The following is a 24,126-nucleotide window of genomic DNA, read 5'->3' on the forward strand; positions in this document are numbered from 1 at the left end:
CATGGTACATTGGCAAGACCATGCAGACACTGCGACAACGGACACCACGCAACAATCGCCAGGCAGGAGTGTTCCCTCCCAGTCGGGGAACACTTCAGCAGTCAAGGACATTCAGCCTCTGATCTTCGGGTAAGCATTCTCCAAGGCGGCCTTCGAGACACACGACAATGCAAAATCGTCGAGCAGAACCTGATAGCCAAGTTCCGCACCCATGAGGACGGCCTCAACCAGGATCTTGGGTTCATGTCACGCTACATGTAACCCCACCTGACGTAGGGTCATCCAGACTCGAGTCGTCATTGGCTTGTTCTCTCTACACAGATGCGGCTGGACCTGCTGTGGTTTCCAGCAGAAAAAATGTTTTTTGTCTGTTTTTTTGTTTTTCATACAGACCCCAACATCTGCAACATTTGACCCCTTGTGACCCCACCTCATTGTTCTTTGATGTAATGTTTTCCTGACTGACCTGTTTGGACACCATTCACACCTTTGATTGCTGTGATTATCTCTCTGCCGAGGTGTGATAAATGGCAGTTGGAAAGATTACCTGTAAACATCTGACATTATTCTCTGACTATATAAGCTGTGTCTTTATGCATTTCTCCACTTCACCTGATGAAGGAGCAGCGCTCCGAAAGCTTGTGATTTCAAATAAAGCTGTTGGACTATAACCTGGTGTGTGACTTCTTACATTTGTCCATCCCAGTCCAACACCGACATCTCCACACCATGGCTACTATCGACACCACAAACATGCACCAGTATAACTGCAACAAATAATCCGCTTGACTGCTGGTGTGGATGTTGGGTGAGAACGAGATGAGGTCTGGCTATGATGCCTCTCCAAATGGTTCAATAGCCTCACAACACTCACTCTCTAGGCTCACCGGTGAAGGATGATTACTTGGGTAAGGTACCAAGGTCTGCTGTTGCCTGTGGGATCAGATCCCTTCTAGAGGAGTGGGGAAAGATTAAAATGGCAAAATAAACCAATACTTACAAAAATAGATTTAGTGAGGAGTGCCAGGCACTAGTACAGAGTGCAGATTTATTTGACAATTCTTAATCCAGATTATAAAGAAAGTCTTTCCAAATATTTGTTTGCAGTTGTACCAGAGTAAAGTGACTCATTCCCTGATGTGCCTGAAATGCCATACAGAAAGCTCAGAAGAAAGTTTACTTTTGGACATTCCTTTACCCATTCAGCGCTTCGGTTGTTCTGTGGTGAGTAATAATGTTACTGGTCTCTTTTATAGGCTGCAATTTTCAGGAGGACGGCGGGTTGGGGGTGTGCGGGCTCCGATGCGGTTGGGAAACCTAGGAGGCCAGGTTTCCCAAGGCCTCACATGATTTGCATGTGAGGCCTCGGTTTCCTGCCCGCAGCCAGCCAGATTGAGAGACTGGCTGGCTGCGGGCGGGTAGGCCTGCGGCCGCACAGAACAAATAGAGAGGGTTCACATGTGGACCCGGGGCTGGGCAATGGATCCAGGAGGAGGGAAGAGAGGACCAGCGATCGAGCCAGGCAAACGATCATTGTTGGCGGGGGGGGGGCGGTGAAGAGAGGACCGGGAATCAGGGCCGGGGAAAGCATCGGGGGAGGGACGGTCGGGCAGAGATGGTGGGGGGAGAGTGAAGAGAAGAGATCAGGGCCAGCCACTGGAGGACCGTGGCCGACCTCAGCATCTTCGTTGGGGATGGAGGGGGAAGCCTGGGGGGGTGGAGGGGGAGGCCTGGGGGGGTGGGGCGGGGTGGGGGGGAGGCCTGGGTGGGGCGCGGCGGGGTGGGGGGGAGGCCTGGGGGGGCAGGGTGGGGGGGAGGCCTGGGGGGGGCGGGGCGGGGTGAGGGGGAGGACTGGGGGGCGGGGTGGGGGGGAGGCCTGGGGGGGTGATCGGAGGCCAGGGAGGTGGATCTCCGATCGTGGATTGGTTAGGCAGGGTCTCTGGATCCAGGAGGTAGGTATAAAGCCACTTACCTCCTGGATCCACCAGTTCCCACCTCACTTTAATGGCAGGGTTTTCCAAATTGTGTGAAACCCGTCCACATGCAGTTAAAAACAAAATGGAAGTTAAAAAATAGGCTTCCAGCCTCATTATAATATTTAAATTTACGTTCTGCCTCCTGGGAGTGGGCTGGTCTCCCGCCCCCGTCCAAACCGGAAGTGGGTGGGTTGGGGGCGGGTTCAGGCCGGAATCTCATTTTTAACAATTTAACTACCTCTGTGCTCCAAACCCACCCTTTTTTTAGGTTAAAATTCCCCCCTGTCAATGAAGCTTGTAAAATGTCTGTCAGTGAAAGTTGCTATTTATGCAGACATTGCCCATACCGACAAAGCTTCACTGCATTTTCAATAACTTTTTATTCATTGAGAACCTAACATGCCTTATCAATGTTGTAGTGTATGTACCTTTAAGAGAAAACTACTTTTACAGCTCCTGTATACTGTAGTATCGGCAGTGACCACACCTGTATATAAGCTTTGAGCATGCCTCTGTACTGCAGTCTTGAGACTACCCTACTCCAGTAAACACCTGTTGATTGTTAAGTTACAGCCTCCGTGTAGTTATTGGGAAACATCATACCCTAAGAATCACGGATCTAATAGTGGCGACGAGGTCGATTCGAATCCACCTGCAACTCTGCATTTCCCTTCAAGGATTCGCTCCGGAGGGCGGTGGAAGAAAGTCGAGGCCAGAAGCACGGGCGTCAACCACGAGCAACCGCCCAGTCGTCCGGCAGAGAGTGAACATCGCAGAGGAGGCTCTTGAGAGCCGGGCTTGGTTCCCCAGCCACGACGATCCAGCAACAGACTGGCAACAGGTACAGCACACACCCTTCCCGAACAGCGGCGGCTCGAGCCGACCGACGGCAGAGAAAAAGCCGAGCAGCGTCGATGGGGTAAGAGAGAGGGTGAAGCGCACAGGGCACAGCCGGGGGTTGAAAACCGAGCGGCGTTGAGGAAAAACATAACAGAGAGAGAGAGGGTAAAACAGCAGCCGGGTTCAGGACCGAGCGGCAGAAACGGGAAAGGCGCACAGGAAGACGCGCAGAGCACAGCCAGGGCTCAAGGGCTGAACAGTGTCTGCGGGGAGAAGAAGGGAGAGCGCGGGAGACGCCATTGAGCTGCGGAGAAGAAGGGAGAGCACGGGAGACGCCATTTTTAGAAGCCGCAGCGGAGAAGAAGGGCGAGCGCGGGAAGAAAGGAAAGCGCGGGGGACGCCATTTTGTGCCAGCGGAGAAGAAGGGAGAGCGCGGGAGACGCCATTTTTGACAGTTAAATCACACCCAGGGATGCCGAAGAGTGGCAGTATCTCTACGTTCGACAATGAAGTCGAAGATTGGGTGACATATGTGGAACGCATTGAGGTGTACTGCCAGGTGAATGAAATGCCAGATGCTAGGAAAGCACTGGTTTTGTTAAATTCCATGGGTGCAAAAGCTTATGGCTTACTGCGAAACCTAATAGCCCCAGAGAAGCCCGTGGATAAGAATTTCGAAAGCATAGTAGAAATCCTACAGGACCACTTAAACCCCACACCGCTGCTGATAGCAGAAAGATTTAAGTTCCACAAAAGGAACCAGCATAAAGATGAAAGTAATGCTGAGTACTTAACGGAACTGCGCAAGCTATCGAAACACTGCCAGTTTGGAGTGGGACTAGCAGATACATTAAGGGACAAGTTTTTGTGTGGGCTTCAAAGCGAAGGAACCCAGAAAGGGCTTCTATCAGAAAAGGATCTTACGCTGGACAAGGCTTTCAGCATGGCAGTATCACACGAAGCAGCCGCAAGGGGCGCTGCAGAGATACAACGGAGACCGCAAGAATATGGTACCAATGAAATGTCATATGGAGCAGGGAAGTGTTATCGCTGTGGCAGAACAACACATGACCAGAAGGATTGTTGGTTCAAGGACCAAGTGTGCAGACAGTGTGGAAAAGCAGGACACATAGCAAGAGTCTGCAAGTCAGGGAAGAAAACCAACAGCAAGAAATCTCCACAGGTAAAGTACAAAAAGGTACATAAGGTGATGGACAGTAGTTCAGATGAACAGAAAAGTGATACAGACTCCGGAAGCAAGGAGCTGGGTTGTCTGAAACTACATAAGGTAACCAAAATGGAGGATCACCAGACTATCTGGGTCACACTCAAGATAGACGGAGTCCAAGTGAAAAAGGAAATGGACACAGGATCAGCCCTAACAGTCATAAACCAAAGGGACTACAAGCGGCTATTTTCACATATACCCTTGAAAGCTACAGAGATTGTCTTGAAGACGTACACGGGGCAAAAAGTCTACCCCAAAGGAAAAATAAGGGTGAAAGTGATATACAAAGGCCAGGAAATACCTAAAATGGACCTATACGTATTGCCAGAGGGAGGACCACCACTACTAGGACGTGAATGGATCCGGAAGATACAATTAGATTGGCATTCCATACAGGCACTGAAGGTTGAGGCCATAAAGGATGACGACGTCACACCTGGACGACTGTCAAAAATGCTAACTGACGCACAAGAAGTGTTCCAGGAGGGACTCGGAACACTAAAAGGCATAACAGCAACGAGTAAAATAGAGGAAAATGCAAGCCCAAAGTTTCTTAAGGCCAGACCAGTGCCTATGCGATCCGACCAGCCGTCGAAGCAGAGCTGGAAGGGTTGGAACGTTCAGGAGTACTGTCCAAAGTAGACTGGAGCGAGTGGGCTACACCCATCGTTCCTGTAATGAAGAGGTCGTTGAGTAATACGCCTGGGGAACCAAAGAAGGTCTGCATCTGTGGGGATTTTAAGGTGACAGTGAACCCAGTCCTTCACACGGTACAATATCCACTTCCACGGATTGAGGATATTTTCGCCTCGCTATCTGGAGGTAAACGCTTCACCAAAATTGATCTAGCCCAGGCATACTTGCAAATGGAGGTAGAAGAAGCCTCGAAACAATACCTCACGATCAACACTCATAAAGGTCTCTGCCAATACAACTGGCTGGTGTTCGGGGTAGCATCAGCTCCGGCTATTTGGCAAAGGGCGATGGATCAAGTCCTGCAAGGGATTCCAGGGACCCAGTGTTATTTGGATGATATCCTGGCCACGGGCGAAAATGACAGTGATCACCTCGCCAACCTGGAGAAGGTGCTCACTAGATTAAAGGAATATGGGCTATGAGCTAATCGCCACAAGTGCGAGTTTTTCCAGAAGCAGATCTCGTATTGTGGCCACGTTATTGATGAAGAGGGGCTACATAAGTCCCCTGAAAAGATTGAGGCAGTAGTCAAGGCTCCAGCACCGGAAAATGTGTCACAACTGAGGTCGTTCCTCGGGCTGGTGAACTACTACCATAAGTTCTTACCAAATTTGTCTACAGTATTACACCCACTGAACACCCTGCTGCAAACGGGGGTACCATGGAAGTGGAATGACGAATGTAAACGAGCTTTCCAGAAGTGCAAAGAATTGATCACATCAAAAGAGGTGTTGGCCCATTTCAACCCGGCACTACCAATTCGTTTGGCATGTGATGCATCACCCTATGGTATTGGAGCGGTGCTGTCGCACAAATTCCCAGACGGGTTGGAGAGGCCAGTTGCCTTTGCGTCTCGGTCGCTAACCTCAGCCGAGCGCAACTACGCCCAGATTGACAGGGAGGCCCTCAGCCTAATATGGGGAGTAAAAAAATGCAACCACTATCTGCATGGGCAGAAGTTCACCTTGCTGACTGACCACCAACCACTGGTCCCCATCTTTAATCCAAAGAAGGGCGTTTCGGTGATGACTGCACAACGGTTAGAAAGATGGTCCCTTTTTCTAGGGGCGCACCAATATGAAATAGAATATAAAGGCACGAAACAGCATGGAAACGCTGATGGGCTGTCATGCCTGCCACTGCCTACTGTGGAGGAAGCACCAGCAGTGGACCCTGTCGAGATATTTTATTCGTCAATAATTGAACGATTGCCAGTAACTAACGCGGATATAGAGAAGGAGACCCGCAATGATCCGACACTGTCTCGGGTATATGATTTGACGGTGAGGGGATGGCCAACACATGGTGACTCACTGTTGCCAGCATTCTCATCCAGAAGAGAACAGCTGTCAGTATGCCAGGGGACAGTGATGTGTGGATCCCGAGTGGTAATTCCACCCAAGTTAAGGGAAAGAGTGCTAAATGAGCTTCACGAAGGTCATCTGGGAGGGGTGAAAATCAAAAGCCTTGCTAGGGCTTATGTGTGGTGGCCGGGGATCGATCAACAAATCGAGGACCTAACCAAGAGCTGCTCAGGATGCCAGAAGGTCCAAAATGCACCACCACATGCCCCTCTACACCCATGGGAGTGGCCCTCCTCTCCATGGCAATGGGTGCATATTGATTTTGCTGGTCCATTTATGGACTCAATGTTCTTAATAGCAGTGGATGCTCACTCGAAATGGCCTGAGGTGATAAAAATGTCCTCAACCACTACAGAGAAAATGATTGCAGTCCTACGGACCATATTTGCCAGGAACGGCTTGCCAGAGCAGATTTGCTCTGATAATGGACCACAGTTTGTGTCCAAAGAGTTTCGAAAATTTATGAAAAGGAATGGGGTAAGGCATTACACATCCAGTATCATCCAGCCACAAATGGATTGGCTGAGAGGTTCGTACAAACCTTTAAAAAGGCGATAAAGGCCATGTGCGATGATGAAATTCCATTACAGCATAAGGTGGACAATTTCCTGTTAGCCTACAGAAATGCGACACATGCAGTTACCAACCAGACCCCGGCCATGATGTTCTTTAACCGAAGGTTGAGATCTCATCTGGATTTGCTCAGGCCAAATGTGCAAAGAAATGTTGAGGATAAACAATTCCAGCACATCAATGAGAAACCGACAAGGAGCTTCAATGTAGGACAACCAGTCTTGGCCCGTGACTACCGAACAGAGAAATGGCAACCCGGAATGATATGCACACGGCAGGGGCCATTAATGTACACAGTGGATGTCGGGGAGAACATTGTGAGACGCCACGTCGACCAGATCTTAGCGTCACAGGAACGAGTCAACCCCATGTCTCGCGTACCTGGGGATGAACCCGACATACCGGTAGCATCTACCTCAGAAACAGTAGCAGTGGAAACTGATGAATTAACCGACGAAAGGGGGCCAGAATCGCCTCCGCACCAAGAACAAGAACCTCAGGAAAGGCGCTATCCAGAAAGGATCAGGAAGCCGCCCCAAAGACTGAATCTATAAATGGACTATTTCTGTTTAATGTGCATGTTAAAGTGTTAATTGTTATTTGAATATTATGGTTACTGCTAATCTAAAAGGGGAGGAATTGTAGTGTATGTACCTTTAAGAGAGAACTACTTTTACAGCTCCCGTATACTGTAGTACCGGCAGTGACCACACCTGTATATAAGCTTTGAGCATGCCTCTGTACTGCACTCTTGAGACTACCCTACTCCAGTAAACACCTGTTGATTGTTAAGTTACAGCCTCCGTGTAGTTATTGGGAAACATCATACCCTAAGAATCATGGATCTAATAAATGTGAAGTCACATGTTGCCCTCTATGTCACCTCTTCCCACTCTCTTTTCCCATACTCACTTCTTCACCCCTTCTGCATATCATTCTATGATACACTATAGATGCCACTACAGATGCTATATATTCATTATCAGCATATTTGCTTTTCTAGTTTTTCCAAGCAAATTCTACAGTGATGAGGCAGCTGCATTAACATGCTGCTGAAAGGACAAATTTATTGACACTGTCTGGGTCAATGATTGTGGCTTAAAAATTCTTTTTGGATGTAGCATTAGTACAGTCTGGGCATGGGTGGGGATTGTGGGGGAGAATATTGGACCCATTTCTGCTGTGTTTATACCTCTTCCTGGCCTTTATGGGAAATTCCAACAGAGTTAAATGTCTGCAAGTGGTGCCAAATATTTATTTCAGCACTATCAAGCTTCAAAATCAATTTCAGATATTGGTGGACCTTGGCCAAGGCTTGTGGGTGGGGAGTGCGAGGGGGTGGAAAGGAGACCAGTGTCAGCCATAAATCAAGCGAAAGGAAACCCAATGTGGAACCATAAAACTCATACTGTGAGCAAGTGACTGAGTAGAACAGCCCCTGCTGCCCTATTTCAGAGATGGCTAAATGGACATGCAGCTGCCTGCAGTGGGTTGCCAAATTTGGCATTGCAGGGCATCCTGTCCAGAGGTCACAAGACCACCAGAGGTCACAGGTGATAAGCAGGCTCCATGCGTGTACTGTACATGTGGAATATGGGGCCAGATGAAGAAGAAGACAGTGTAGAAAGGAATCTGTCAAGTGAACAGCACACAACAACTTGTATCTTGTGAATGGCCCAAAGATTGCTTGCTGCAAAGTGTTGCCTGTTCCGCATGTACTCGTCACATGGCATAGCAGTTCATTCTTTGCATCTGTACATATCCATATCTCAGGAGGATGGTTCAATGATGCAATGTTGAATTTGTAAACCAGATACTAGTGAGAGGAACACTCAGAGTTCTTGTCCCTGATTACCTCAACTAATTTCAAAAACTATCTGGCTTCATGATGCACAAATTCTTACTGACACTCAGGTTGGATGCAGGTTGTGCTCAGGTATGTCACTCTGCATGTCTCCTTCAACTACCAACCTCTCAAGTCCACTTTTATGCTAGGACAACCAGATACCACCTTGAGCACTCAGTCTCAACCTGGGGAGCAGCCTCTTCATCAAGTCCGCTATGATGTGCCCAAGAAGGTCTGACGGCATCTGTGGATCAGAGTGTCTGGGTAATAGTGGGTCTGTGCTACCAGCCTTAAGTACAAGTCTGATAAATCATATGGGGTAGCCCTCCTTCTCCTCCAGCTCCCCAGAGAAAAAGAGGAATTCCAAAGGAATGTCCTCTTACCAGCAGGAGCTGTTGGACAAACAAACACCCATGACTGGTAGGTGGTAACAGGGGTCAAGTAACTGGAACTGAAAAAGACAAAATAACAATGCTTCAAAATTAGTCTGACAGAAGAAAGCTACAAAGTAATATATATATAAAACCAACTGGAGGGCAATACCCGACCATAACTCCTCCCACCTGCTCTGAAACTCTGCCCCAGTAAATATCGGGGTTGATAATTCAATGGCTTGAGCTGAGGAATAAGAGGGAAAATATGTTGTGCAGGAACAGCAGCTGAATTTCAATTGCACAGATTTTTGCCTCGGCTTTATTCTACAAGCTGAAACTTTTCAAACTCTTATTCATTGGAAATTCAGAAGGTTCCTTTCATGGACATTAATATTATACAAGCTTGGTCACAGGCACGATGAAAAGATTTTTTAAAGGGAACATTTGCTCAGGCACACATTGTTTTCTAATGCGTTGTTTGCAGCAAGACCGATAAAAAGGGGAAATTCTGCTCACTGTTGAGGTGTTTCTGTTAAGAAAGGTCTACTATATTAATATGTGCAATACGGCTTTAAGAGGTACAGGGAGGCACTTGAGGTGGCTGTGTACCAACAGGCCTGCCCTCAGCTTAAATTCTTTATGGTGCACCTGGATGAGTTTCAACCAACGGCTCAAAACATCAGAATTTCCAGGGCACACAAGACACAGCCCAAAATACCTCAAATACTGATAGTAATGAGACTTCTACCATGGAGCAATACATGCCTCTTGTACCTACAGCAAAGATCCAGCAGAAAATCCAGGGCTGGTACAAAACTGGTGCAAGGACATTGTCCTGGTTTTCTGCCTCCCTGCACCAGATACCTGCCTATGCTGGAAGCGTACAGGAGCAGAATTTGAGCCCCATTGTTGGCAAAGTACAGCGAGAACTTTCCTCTACAGCTGTCCTAAACTTTCCCTGATTTGGGAAAGTGGAAATGTATTCTATTCCCTAGTGCTAGTATCTTTTACAAAAAAAGTTGAACAACCAACAGAAAAACACAATTACTAATCATTTCATCAGACAAATGTCTATTTTCCAATCATTACTCATGAGATCAATCCTAATCTTTTTATTTAAAGGAAAAATCGTTTGAAGAATTTTTGAAAGCTGAAATCTTGAATGGATCCAACATGTGCTACTGTGACAACTGCAATGTGAAAACTGAAACCAAATCAGTAAGTTTTGTTTCTCTAGCTGAAGCTATGCGTTCAAGGAAACAATTTCACAAGAGTTTGTATGTCAACAACAGTTAAAATGAAACCTGTTGCTCATGACATTGTCCAGATTTTAAAAAACTAATCATTTACTGAATGTGAACTGCAGCTTCCTTTCACCTGATAGAAAAGGAATCACTGAGCTCAGGATAGTACATGGTGACAGTTGCCTCTTTGGAGGTATTGCTCATTGCTCACTATTTAATTTCATAGACTCAGTGGAGTAGAACAGAAATAGATGATAACACATCTGGGGAAGGTTTACACAAATTAGTCTGTTCCTAGTGCTGTTTCTAAAGAGTAGTTAATTTAAAGCATAAGTCATGGCAATAATGGGGAGGGGAGCATGATTGATTGAAAGCCATTGATAAAGTCAGATGATTCTTCCTTTGCAGATTTTGGATTATGTGACCTTTACTTCTCCTTAATTGATGAAGTTCAGACATGCAAGCCACAACAGCTTCGTGTACTTGTAGGACATTACTCAGTCCATTACTTTTAGGACATTGTTAATCAATTTAAAATAAATAGGGTAATGCACATTTTAAAATAGAGGAATATCATAGGAATAGGTTAAATATTCATCCACTATTATCATCAATAGTAATTTCTAGGCTGTAATGCCTTAACCTGCAGAATGAAACACTTATTTAGATACTAAGGAAATTGATTGCTATGCATTTTGTAGTCTGGCAAATGTCTTGCAACATATTTCCAAACCAGGGAACAGAGCCCGTCTTAGGATATTGGGGGCCAACAGTATTCAACGGAGATTATCTTTGGGTACCCTCCTCAACTTTGGATTGATTCCAAAAATTCCACAGTTTTTTATTGGAGGGCGTCTGTATCACATTGAGTTCAGTGTCATAAATCAGTTTCACGTCTATTTTATTTCATATAAGAATGATTTATACACTGGTGTGATTTATAATCTAGATTGTATGGTATAACTGAAATCCTACTTTCATAATTCGAGAGCCATTTGTTTTAAGAAATAGGAGTAGGCCATACGGTCCCTCGAGCCTGTTCCGCCATTCAATAAGATCATGGCCGATCATCGACCTCAACTCCACTTTCCCGCCCGATCCCTTGATTTCCTTGGAGTCTATCGATTTCAACCTTGAATATTCTCAACGACTCAGCATCCACAGCCCTCTGGGGTAGAGAATTCCAAAGATTCACAACCCTCTGAGAGAAGAAATTTCTCCTCATTTCAGTCCTAAATGGCCGACCCCTTGTCCTGAGACAATGCCCCCTAGTTCCACACTCTCCAGCCATGGGAAACAACCTCTCAGCATCATACCTGTAAAAGTTGGATAGCCAGGTGGTGATGGACAGAACACTAGATACACATACACACATTGCCCTGTCAAGTCCTCTCAGAATCTTATATGTTTCAATGAGATCATCTCTCATTCTTCTAAACTTCAGAGAGTATAGGCCCAATCTACACAATCTCTCATCATAGGACAACCCCCACTTCCCAGGAATCAATCTAGTGAACCTTTGTTGCATATCCTCTAAGACAAATATATCCTTCCATAGGTACAGAGACCAAGGCCTAGATTTTCAGTGTGCCGTGAGGCAGGCTTTTAGGCGTGCGGGGGGCTAAAATCCCGAATTCGGGGGTTCCGACACCATCCCGCCCAAAACCCGCCTCCACGTAAGTTTTAAAGGAGGCGGGTACCCGCCCCGCACTGGGACCTGCCGACCCAAGGCGGGAAGGGATTAGTGCCAATTAACTACCTGTTAACAGGTAGTTAACAGGCAGTTTTCAGCCTAATCCCTATTTTGAAGGGTGTCATGTGGGATTCCCGACGGCTCCAAACCACGCCAGGTTAGAGCAGGCGGGCCATCAGGTTGAAGGACTTGGCGGGGTCGAGATGTCAGTGTTCAGGTGAGTGATGGGTGCATGAGTGCAAAGGTAAGTGTGTTTGGTGTGTCTAAAGTGTGTAAAGAAGTTTAAATTACCTGTACTTACCTTTACAGCCTTTCTTCCTCTAGGCTTCGGGAGTCCATCATTCAGCCGGCACTGAAAGCAGAACGGCTGCGAGCTGTCATAAGTGACAGCCTTCAGCTTTCAGTGCCGGCGAGAGTTCTAACTGAGTCTGCGTAGAAGGACTCAGGTTAGAAGTCAAACTGTCAGTGTTTGACAGCTTCAAACAGCTGTGAAACACTGATATTTCATCTGTCAGCACGTCTTGACAGATGAAATTTCAGTCTGTGACATCACCTGTTGCCGGGTGGCCCTTAATTGGCCTGCTGAGCCCACTGGGCGGGCTCAACAAGGTCAATCAAGGGAAAATCGCGTGGATTGGCCGGACGTTGATGGAGGCGGGACTAAAACCCAAAAGTTGTAGTCCCGCCTCCTTCCCGACTGCTGAATGAAAATCCAGCCCCAAAACTGTACACAATACTCCAGATGTGGTCTCAATTACAGCAAGACTTCCTTATTCTTGTACTTCAACTCCTTTGCAATAAAGGCCAACAAACTATTTGCCTTCCTAATTGTTTGCTGTACCTGCATGTTAACTTTCTGTGTTTCATGTATAAGGACACCCAAATCCTTCTGAACCAACATTTAATAGTTCCTCACCGTTTTTTTTTAAATTCTGTTTTCTATTCTTCCTATCAAAGTGAATAACCTCACATTTCCCCACATTATTACTCCACCTGCCACCATTTTGCCCACACACTTAACCTGTCTATATCTCTTTGCAGATTCTTTGGGGGTCTATTTTCACATAAAAAATGGGTGGGTTCGAGGCGGGCAAGAAAAAAATCTATAACCCGACCCCAACCCGCCCACTTTCACCTTTTACTCAGGTATGATGGGGGGCGGACAGCCAACTCACTGCCAGGAGGCGGGTTGTCATTTTAAATATTATAATGAGGCCTTGAAGCCTCTGCTTTAACCTGCTGTTCCGGTTTAACTGAAGGCCGCTAGGAATCCTGGAGCTCGGGACTGGTGATCGGACCCCCCGGGATTGCGACTCAGTCCCAGGGTCGGGGATCAGACCCCTCCTGTGATTGCCACCTGCCCGCCGCCCCCCCCCCCCCGCCCCCACCAGGGTCGGGAACCGGACTCCCCCGGGATCACAACTCAACCCCAGGGTCGGGAATCGGACCCCCCGGGCTTGGACCCCCACCTCCCCACCCCCCCCCCCGCCCATCACCACCACCACCTGAACCCAGCACCTACCCGTTGCTGTGGTGTCCTGGTCAGTGTTCACCACCTGACTGGAAGCCAGCCTGTCAATCAGGCTGACATCCGGGTGGGGAACCCATCCATTACGTCACACATAATGTGACGTAATGGGCAGGTTTCCCGCAGTCTACCGGGTCCCCCTGCTCCGTGCGGGTGAGAAACTGGAAAATCCCAGCCTTTGTATCCACCTCACAGCTTACTCTCCCACCTAGCTTTGTATCGTAAATGAACTTGGATACATTACAATGTCATTAATATAGATTGTAAATAGCTGAGGCCCCAGCACTGATCCTTGCTGCACCCCACTAGTAACAGCCTGCCAACCTGAAAATGACCTGTTTATTCCTACTCTGTTTTCTGTCCTTTAACCAATCCTCTATCCAGACTAATATATTAACCCCAACCCCATGAGCCCTTATCTTGTGTAGCAACCTTTCGTGTAGCACATTATCGAATGCCTTTTGGAAATCCAAATATACTATATCCAGTGGTTCCCCTTTTATCTACCCTGCTAGTTACATCCTCAAAAAACTCTAATAGATTTGTCGAACAAGATTTCCCTTTCATAAAACCATGTTGACTCCGCCTAATCATACTATGATTTTCTAAGTGCCCTGTTACCACTTCCTTAATAATGGATTCCAGCATTTTCCCGAGGACTGATGTCGGGGTAACTGGTTTTTATTCTTGCACAGCAGCCAACTCCTTTATTATGAATTTAATTTTCAGAGATACTATTTTGAACAATTGCCAAAGATACTGACTCTGCATCTGAAAAGGTTCATGTATGATGCCTACAGAATGAATTACATAAAGCTGAATACTTCCATAGATATTCCAGCAACATTGGCATTTTTGAAGAAAAACAAGGTATTCTGTTTTATATAATAACTGATTATGTCTGCCTTGCTGTTCCATGTCCTTCAGTGGTTGCTTACCTAATTTGAGTGGGAGAGTAAACAAGTCACAAGACACTAATATGATTTCCACCTGCTATATAATTGTCTTGTGATTACTGTACTGAGATAGCAGGTGATATGTGCATAGATTAATGAACTTCGAGTTTATTACTGAGACGCGTTCATTTCCGTGGGGTTTTTAAGCATAAAGGTGAGCCACTCAATGAACCAAAATGTTACCTTGCTTAGTTTTCAGTTGTATTGATTTCACTAAAATTGCCAGTAGCTCTTCACAGTCCACCAACATGTCCAATATTGCAATGGACCAATTGGGACAAACGGCCTACGTTATTTGTGTAAAAGGCAATTAGAAAATAATGTCATTGTTCTTTCTATCTGCCAGCTAGTCAGTTATTCAATGCAAACCCATTTCTTAAAAAACAAGAACACAAGATAGAATATATTTCTAACCAACTTCCAACCTTATCCCTTTGTTATGCATAGAATCAGAATGCTGGCAAAGCAGAATGGTACCTGAGTCCTGTAGCAGCCCAGGTAAGATTGGTAGCATCTACCATCACCTTTTGTCATCAAGTTCCTATTACTGTGCAGTACATTGCTGCCATTTGTTTGTGTTAAGTCAAACGATAATATTGTCTGGTTGCACAGTTGCTGTGTAATTGAAGTTAGGTAGTTTGATTGAAGGGGGAGACCACAGTTAAATTATTTCAGTCAAAATTCTGAGCATAATTGCAACTTTATGCATGGCTTGAATTTTTAAGTTGCAATCTAATTGGAATCGCTTTAAAAGGTGAATATATGTAAAATAAAGGGTTTGTGCTTTTAAAAAAATGGTAGCTTTATTAATTCTGCCAGTAACTTATTCAATTGTAATATGACAAATGATTATATTAAATAAACCAATTCCTGCAGTTTCAGTAAACTTTCCATTTTACACTTCTGCCTCTGAGTCCATTGATCTGTTTCAATATTTCTGTGTAGCAAATCGTCTCCCATCAGTGGGCAACACTGACCAGGCCACATCTCTGATTGTCCTGAGGAGGTAGTGTGCTGATTCTGTCGCAATTGTTTTTATGACTGAGTAGTTTGCTAGAACCTTTCAGGAGACATAAAATGTGGGACTGGAGTCACATGTAGGCCAGTCTGGTTAGGGGCAGTAGATTCCCTTCCCTGAAGGACATTAGTGAACCAGTTGGGTTTCTACAATGATACAGCCGCTTTTATGGCCATCTATTTTTCTGGTGCTAGCCCACAAATTACCAGATTTATTGAATTTCACAACTTGCCATGGTGGAATTTAAACTCACAACCTCTGGATTTCTAGTCCTGTACCATAACGCCTTTAAACTCTAAAATTCAGCTATTCATACGCCATCCTTGCAGTATCCCTTCGTCATTGCTGGATTCTGAGTATCCTCTTAGAAAACAAATAGAAAATAAACCCATTTTGTGTATGTTTGTGTGCGTGTATATGTATATATACATTTATTGGAAGAAGATAGCAGAACTGTTTATTTTTCCTTCAGAATTGGTATTGGATTGGACAACTACAGGATCCTACATTAACAAACATAACAATTGCATCAGTTAGCCTTCAATGCAATTTTTAAAAACATTCATTTTTGGGATGTGGGCATCACTGGCCTTCCCTAGTTGCCCTGGAGGGCCTTTTTCTTGAACTGCTGGTATTGATTTGATATAACTGAGTGGCGTGCTAGGCCTCCGTTCTCTGGATTACTCGTCCAGAAACATAACCACTGCACCACCGCACCCGCATATAATTGACTGAGAATGCTTTGCATAAAATTCCCCCAAGTTTTTTTTCTTATTTAGGTCCCTCTAATACCAAACACTACTCCCTAACAAAGAGAGCAGGCTGAAAATAAGGTCGCTGCAAATGCAACTCTATAACCAGCTGCAGGGAAAGTATGTACTCTCATTAACCAGACAATTTCCATTACACAACATCATATTAACAACAGAAACACCAGCAAGCTTTTAATAAAAATGCAGTATCCCACTCAAAACAAGCTTAGATTTAAAAAAAAAATATTGATGGCCTGATTAGTTTGTCAGATATATTTGATTATGTAGTTAGAATGAAGGTCCTCCTTTGGTTTGTCAAAAGCTCATCATGTGACTTTTTATTTTTAATTATGTTCTTTCTGTTTTCTTATCCCTTTTCAGAGTACTGTGGTGTATGAGCTGTTTGCAATATGTGACCATTTGGGTGGATATGGCACTGGCCATTATGTTTCGTGCATTAACTCTTGCACAAACAAGTGGTATTGTTTTAATGATTCAAAGGTCATTGAGGTATATGCATTTTAATTAATTTATTTCTATTCTATTGAATTCATCTTAGCTCTTACAATATGTCTACACTACCAAATATGTGAAAATGTAAACGTAATCATGAAATTATAATTTCTTTAACGGGTCCTACCCAGGAGGTTTCCAGTAATTCTAATTCTATTGTAGAACAATCTGTTTGGTCACCCATTTACCCATTATTCCATTAATGAACCAATTTTAAATGGAATAAGAAAGGTCAGTGGTAACACCTTTGTTCAAGGGAGAGAAGGATAAAATAGGTAACTACAGAACAGTTAGTCTAACGTCAGTTGTATTCAAACTCTTAGAATTGATAATTCGAGATAAAATTAGTGGTCATTTAGAAATGCATAAGTTAATCGAGGACAACCAGTACACACTTAGTTGTGTTTGATAACCTTAATGGCATTCTTTGAAGAAATTACCAATTGGATAAATAAAGGCAATATAGTAGATGCAGTGTATATGGATTTTTAGAAGATGTTTGATAAAGTGTCTCACAAGAGACTTGCTAGAAAATTCAGGCATTTCATATAAGAGGAAATATAATGGCATGGATAGAAGGTTGGTTGAAACAAAGAATTAAGGTAAATGGATGTTGCCTGTATTGGAGAAAGGTTGGAAGTGGTGTGACACAGAGGCCAGTGCTAGGCTAACATTTGTTCTCCGTATACAGGTATATAGATGATTTAGACTTGGGTATAGGGAACACAATCTTGACATTTTCTGATAAAGTGGAGAGTTTAGCAAACAGGTAGGAGGACTGTAAAAGACATAGACAGGCTAGCAGAATGGGCAGACATGTGGCAGATGCAATTTAATGTGGAAAAGTATGAGGTAATACATTTTGGTCAGAAAAATAAGGAATCTGAGTACACACTCAATTGAAAGATGCTGAAATGCGTGGATAAATAGGGAGATTTAGAGGTTCAAATATGTACTACCTTGAAAGTGTTAATGCAGGTAAATAAAGCCATAAAAAAGGCAAACAGCATTTGGGGTTTTATAAATAGGAATATAGAGCACAAGAGTAATGAATAATTTGTACCGAACAATGGTTATGGCACAGATAGAATACTCTATGCAGTTTTGGGCTCCTCATTGTAGAAAGGACATTAAAGACATAGGGAATGTACAATGATGATTAACAAGGATGGTTCCAGGGATGAGAAACTATAGTTGAGGAGAGCCTTGAGATTTTGGAGTAGAGTAGGTTAACAAGTGATTTAATACAGGTTTTTAAAATTATAATGAATTTTGATAGAGTGAACAGGGAAAGACTATTTCCAGGGTTGGGGAGTCAGTGATGAAGGGTCATTAAAATTATAATTGTCACTAAGAGAATGAAGAGAGAGGTTAAGATAAATTTCTTTATTCAGAGGGTTATTGGCGTGTGGGTTGTGCTCAGCCACAGGGAATGGTTGAGATAGCAACTATTGCATCTTTTAAGGAAAAAAATAGATAAATATTTGTCACAGAGGTAGATACAGGAATATGGGGAGAGCTTGGGGCAGTGCAATTAGTTATGTATTGTAGCAGAGACCAAGCACAAACAGAATGGGCTCAATCCTTCTGTACTGTAAATGTCTAAATTATATAGTAGATTTTCAGTTTTAATGTTTTGGGTCAATTCAGTTAAGCTTTCCTTCAGGATTTATTTGTTTTCTTTTTAAATTCCAGAAGTCGATCTGTTAATTTTTTCTTTTTACTTATTCATATTTCACAAAAGCAGTATAAATAATAATTGGATATTTACAGATTAATTCAGACTTTGCAAAACAAAAGGAAACTGACAATGCATCAAATGGATTCCATGTCAGGTATGTTATTTATTAAATTTCCTTATGCAGTGAAAACCTGATGAGATCATATCACAGGAAAAGTGTGAGGTTTTGACCTAATATTTGCATCAGTTTTATTTCCTCCTCCATTAGAAAGAAGAAAGACTCGCATTTCTATAGCGCTTTTCACGACCACCAGACGCCTCAAAGCACTTTACATCCAATGAAGTAGAGTAATGTCGGTAACGTGGCAGCCTAGTTGCACACAGCAAGCTCCCACAAATAGCAATGTGAAAATGACCAGATAATCTGTTTTTCTTACGTTGGTTGAGGGAGAAATATTGGCCAGGACACCGGGGATAACTCCTCTACTCTTCTTCGAAATAGTGCCATGGGATCTTTTATGTCCACCTGAGAGAGCAGACGGGGCCTCGGTTTAACATCTCATCCGAAAGACAGCACCTCCAACAGTGCAGCACTCCCTCAGCACTGCACTGGAGTGTCAGCCTGGTGTGGGACTAGAACCCACAACCTCCTGACTCAGAGGCGAGTGTGCTACCCACTGAGCCACAGCTGACACTCTTAAGATTACATTAAGATGTGTGGGAATAAAACAATAAACAATAGAAAATGCTGGAAACACTCAGCAGGCCAGGCAGCATCCATGGAGAGAAAAACAGAATTAACGTTTCAAGTCTGGGACTCTTCATCAGAACTGAAACGTTAACTCTGTTTCTCTCTCCACAGATGCTGCCTGGCCTGCTGAGTGTTTCCAGCGTTTTCTGTTGTTATTTCAGATTTCCAGCATCCGCAGTACTTTGCTATTGAATAAACAATAGAACTTCATTTTATCATTACACCACTGGTGAATAATGGAAGTTCATGGACGATTGAGAGTCCCCAAATTTTGGTCTTGCACACAACACTCTGACCACAAGATGAAGAAAAGGACAGTGGAAATAACAAAAGAAACAATGGCCCAGAATTTACTGGAATGTCACATTTGGCCCCAAACACCAAGGGGGAAAAATTCGGTATCGCCCCATTTGGGGCGCCATTATTGGCGGTGCGCAAAGTTTAGCGCCTGGTGCTAATTATCGCCTCCGACAGCAAACTTGGCTTTTATCGCCCCTGGAGGTGATTGGAGCGCTAAATCAGGCGCTACACACCTGTCTTAAGGTGCTAAGGCCGAGGAGCGAGGCGCTACCTCAGAGGGCGGGTGAAACTCATGTGATGTCAGCCAGCAATGGAACACAGACACAATGGCACCGGCCAGTTCTTAAAGGGGAGGGTTGATCTTGCTCTCCATCCACATCCTGCTCATTGCAGCCTTGAATCTCGGCCTGGAGAGACCTGTACATCAAATCTGCTGGAAAGAACAATGGAGAGACCCAGGGAAAGAGCTCACAGTGCAGCCCCCACAGTCTCTTCTAAATCGATACAAGGAAGGGCAAATCAAAATGAACCTGCAAATTGCTGCTCAGTACCCTAAACTCCTTTACACAGCGATGAATCTCTCCAGGAGTCTCTCTCTCTCTCTCAGAACGTGTGGTGCAAAAATGTCACCAACAAAAAAAGGCAGGAAGTGGTCGCCTGGTTGGAGATTGCAGATGAGTTGAACAGCAGGGATGTTGTCAGGAGGACCTGGGTACAGTGCGGGAAATGCTTCAATGATCTCATTAGATCAGGAAAGGTGAGTGCAAAGCCACACTTAACTTCATCCTGCTGTGCCTCTCATCACATCCCCATCACTCTGCCTTCCCAACCTTACTCCTGCACATCATTACTCACACCAATGTACCTTGCATGCCCACCCATCCCTCTCTCTCTCTATCTACATTATCACATCCACATCTCACACTCAGCCTCATCCTAATGCACTCATACTAACTAACAACACACAAGGAGACCATTTGGCATTGGTACCCCACTCCATCATAGTCACCCTCTAAAGATGTAACCCATCCATTCCTTACACTCATTCCATCACTCTCACTCAAACTTCTCTTCTTTCAGTCCTTGCAGGAGAAGAGAGCCCACAATAAGAGGGAGCGGGAGAGAACCGGAGTTGGGCCTCCATCGTTGGCCATATTAACTACAGCAGAGGAGGTCACCGTGGAAGTATCAGGAGTCGCAGAGCATCTGCCGATGGGAGACGGAGAGAGGGGGACAGCAACTTGGTGACAGAATTGCATCTCATACAGCCACATGGCATGCAGCGGTCACTCATGTGGGGACTGATGTCAACAGCCAGTGAATGTTCATCATGTGCATAATGGTATCGTTACCCATTTTTGATATGACATTTCTAAATCATCTCTTTATTCTCCCACAGGTCCATCAAGAGCGCCTCCCCCATTGTTCAGGAGAAAGAGGAAGACGACTCCTTGGTGGAGCCTCCAGCCTCTGAGGGTGCACCATCACCAGACATAAGCGCACCCAGCACCAGCGCAGATACTTACATCTTGGTGGGTCCCAGGCGAGATAGAGTAGTGTTGTCACCTGGTGTGTCACAAGTCACAAGTGAGCAAGAGGAAATGGTGGAGACAGGGACAGCAGTGGAGACTCCTTGCCAGAGGGCACAGGACACCTCCAAGCTCTGCTGAGCTGCATGCAGACGCTGAGCCTCAGGGGCCTTCCAGAAAGAGGGCGATCCTGGAGGTGCAGCAAGAAGTGCAGGAGGCTTTGACAGGTTTTACGACCTTGATGTCTGCAAATGCGCAGAGAATGGAGGAGTCCATCTCCAACATGAGCATCATCTTGTCACAGGCGATGGCAACTGTAGGCTCTTCCATGGAAAGGATGGCCACCTGCATGGAGCAGCTAATGCGCCACTCACAGGAGCACGTGGTATCTATGGAGAATAGATGGCAGACGCTCATAGACCTCCTCTGTAGGAGGGATGTCAATGTAGACGGGTCCTCATGGCCCCACTGCTGTGCAGCAAGGTGCTCTCCAGCTCCTTGCTAGCAGGGAAGTGCAGGTGGCCCATGAGAGGGATGATGCTGAGAGGGGACATGGATGTGGGGGCTCCTCTCAAAGCACACACACACCTCCCCCATTGCCTCCTCCTCACTCAGAGCCCCACATGCCTCCTGGGATCCCAATGGCTGAGTCTGCCCCTGCACAGTCACAGGAGGAGCAGTCTTTGGCGAGGCCATCACAGGCTCCAAGATCCAGAGGACATCCGCCAAAAGTGTCTGTGCAGTGGCAGCAGGGAAGTTAGCTGGCTGCCTCCACCACTGCTGAAGCCATAGGGGTAGCACCTAGTAGAAGGACGCATAAGAGAAAGTTGAAACACAAGTAGATGCACAAGGGTAAGCACTTGGGTGTTTTAATAACTGTTAAGTTCCTGTTACTGTGATGTCACAGATAAAGATAATTATTTTCATCACATGGCCAATTTCGTCTGTAACTTTGGAAGTGGCTTAGTGAGTTGGAGTGAATGGTGGTCAGTGTGAAAGGAATGGCTTGGTCACTGTCGGGATGCTTTATGGTGTTGCTGTGGGGTGTTGGGAACCTGGCGCATCATATGGCAGCCATATGGGTGTAATGCCTGAAGTTAAGTAAATCTGGCTATGATAAGGCCATCCCTGCCTCCCGGGCAGCAATGTGCTCGGGTTCTGGTGGGATCTGGACCACAGGTTCCTCCTGCTCCTCCTCCTTCTCGTCTTCCAGCTGATGCTCCTACTCTTCCTCCTCCTCCTCTGAAGAGGCTGTGTGCTCAGAGCCTTTCTCCTCATGCAGCGCTAATCCTCACTGCTGCGCTATGTTGTACAGGGCACAGCAGACCAGGATGATTCTGGAGACCTTGGTCGGTGCGTACTGAAGGGCTCCTCCAGATCTGTCAAGGCATCTGAAGTGCATTTTCAGCATTGTCTGCTCTATGACACATCTGGTGGAAATGTGGCTTTCATTATATCTCTCCTCGGTCTCAGTATTTGGCCTCCTCAAGGGTGTCATGAGCCTTGCCTTCAGTGGATAGCCCTTGTCTCCAAGTAGCCAGCCGGAAAGTCTATTTGGAGGAGCGACGAGCTGAGGGAGGGTGGACTGGCGCATGACAAAAGAGTCATGGCAGCTGCCAGAGAATTTGGCGCGCACATGCATGACAATCTTCCTATGGTTGCAGACGAGCTGCACATTGAGGGAGTGGAAGCCTTTGCGGTTGACAAACACTCCTGGGTGATGATGGGGTCCCTGATGGCCACATGTGTGCAGTCGATGACGCCCTGCACCTGTGGGAAGCCAGCCAGAGTGGCAAAGCCAAGGGCCCGCTCAGCAACACTGACCTTATCAGTGGCAAAGTTGATATAATTGGCTGACTTATCAAACAGAGCATCAGTGACCTGTGTAATGCATTTGTGGGCGGCCGAGTGCGAGATGCCACAAATGTCTGCTGCAGATCCTGGAAAGGGCCTGAGGTGAAGAAGTGGAGGGAGCTGATGACTTTGACAGCCACTGGTAAGGCGTGTCCACCCGCAGCTCTGGGCTGCAGGTCTTGCTCGAGCAATGTGTAAATGTCTGCAATGTCCTGGCGCGATAGCCTGAGTCTCCTTTGGCACTGCTGCTCAGTCATGTTGAGGAAGCTCATCCTCTGCCTGTATGCCCTGTGTTGCGGGTATCACCTCCGGCGTGGTGCAGCCCTGTGTTGATGTCCTCTGTCCTGTGCAGCATCAGATGGTTGAGGAGGAGGTTGGTGGTGTTGTTGTTGGTGCTGCTGGTGTGCCTGCTGCTGCTGATGTTGGGGCTCATCGTGGTCTGAATCTGAGGACCAAGGTGAGACAGTATAAACGGCACCCATGCTTATGTAATAGATGGCAGGACAAGTAGAGTTGACAGAAGCAATCTGTCAATGGTGTGATAGGTTCTACCAATGAGGTGACAGTGGATCCCGACTTTGCTGAAAACACTTGTAACCTCTAGAAAGCTAAATCTGTGCTGACAATGCACTTGGCACAGCATCTGCCTTAACAAAGTTACCAGGTGTCAGGTGGGAGTATTTATTGTGCTTTCCATGCTCTGCACTAATGAGTTCTATCAATGGCCACTGAACTTCCGCCTCAGCTTCACAGATGTGGGTCCTGAGCTGCGTGATTCCCATGGTCATCTAGTGAAATTGGAAAGGTAGGGTTAAAAAGACGCTTAAGTGTCTGACAAGTACCTAGTAATAATGATCTAAGTTAGCTCGGCCGTCTCTGCCGTTTGGGTCGTGGCCGCACTGGCAAACGTGCCTGAGGGAAAGGCATGTGGAGGCGGGATGATGGCGGGATCCCAAACCACTCCGAGTTATTTCAACTTTCACTCCCGATCCGCCTCCAATCCCGCCCGCACGGACACCAGAAAATTCTGGCCAAAGTCTTGTTTAAGGTTGTGTTCCTGGAAAATTTGAATGTATATTTGGAGTGAGCATAATAAAGGTTCCTCTGTACTTTAAATTGGTGATATAAAATGATGAATGATCTTATTAATGTTTGACTGTATATCACTCCAGAGATTTCTTCATAGAAACATAGAAGATAGGAGCAGGAGTAGGCCATTCGGCCCCTCGAGCCTGCTCCGCCATTCAATGAGATCATGGCTGATCATCCAAATTCAGTACCTTCTTCCTGCCTTCTCTCCATATCCCTTGATCCCTTTAGCCTTAAGAAATATATCTAACTCCTTCTTGAATATATTTAATGAATTGGCCTCTACTGCCTTCTGTGGTAGAGAATTCCACAGGTTCACCA

The 24,126-nt window shown here is 45.6% G+C and overlaps 1 pseudogene; it reads left to right on the plus strand.

Moving 5' to 3' along the window:
• The window catches only part of LOC147115894 (uncharacterized), a 42,171-nt pseudogene that overhangs the window by 12,066 nt on the left and 5,979 nt on the right, over nucleotides 1-24,126 (plus strand).

The sequence above is a fragment of the Somniosus microcephalus genome, chromosome 6 (genome assembly GCF_052327205.1).
Source record: "Somniosus microcephalus isolate GS21.2 chromosome 6, FLI_Smic_1.0, whole genome shotgun sequence".
NCBI lineage: Eukaryota > Metazoa > Chordata > Chondrichthyes > Squaliformes > Somniosidae > Somniosus > Somniosus microcephalus.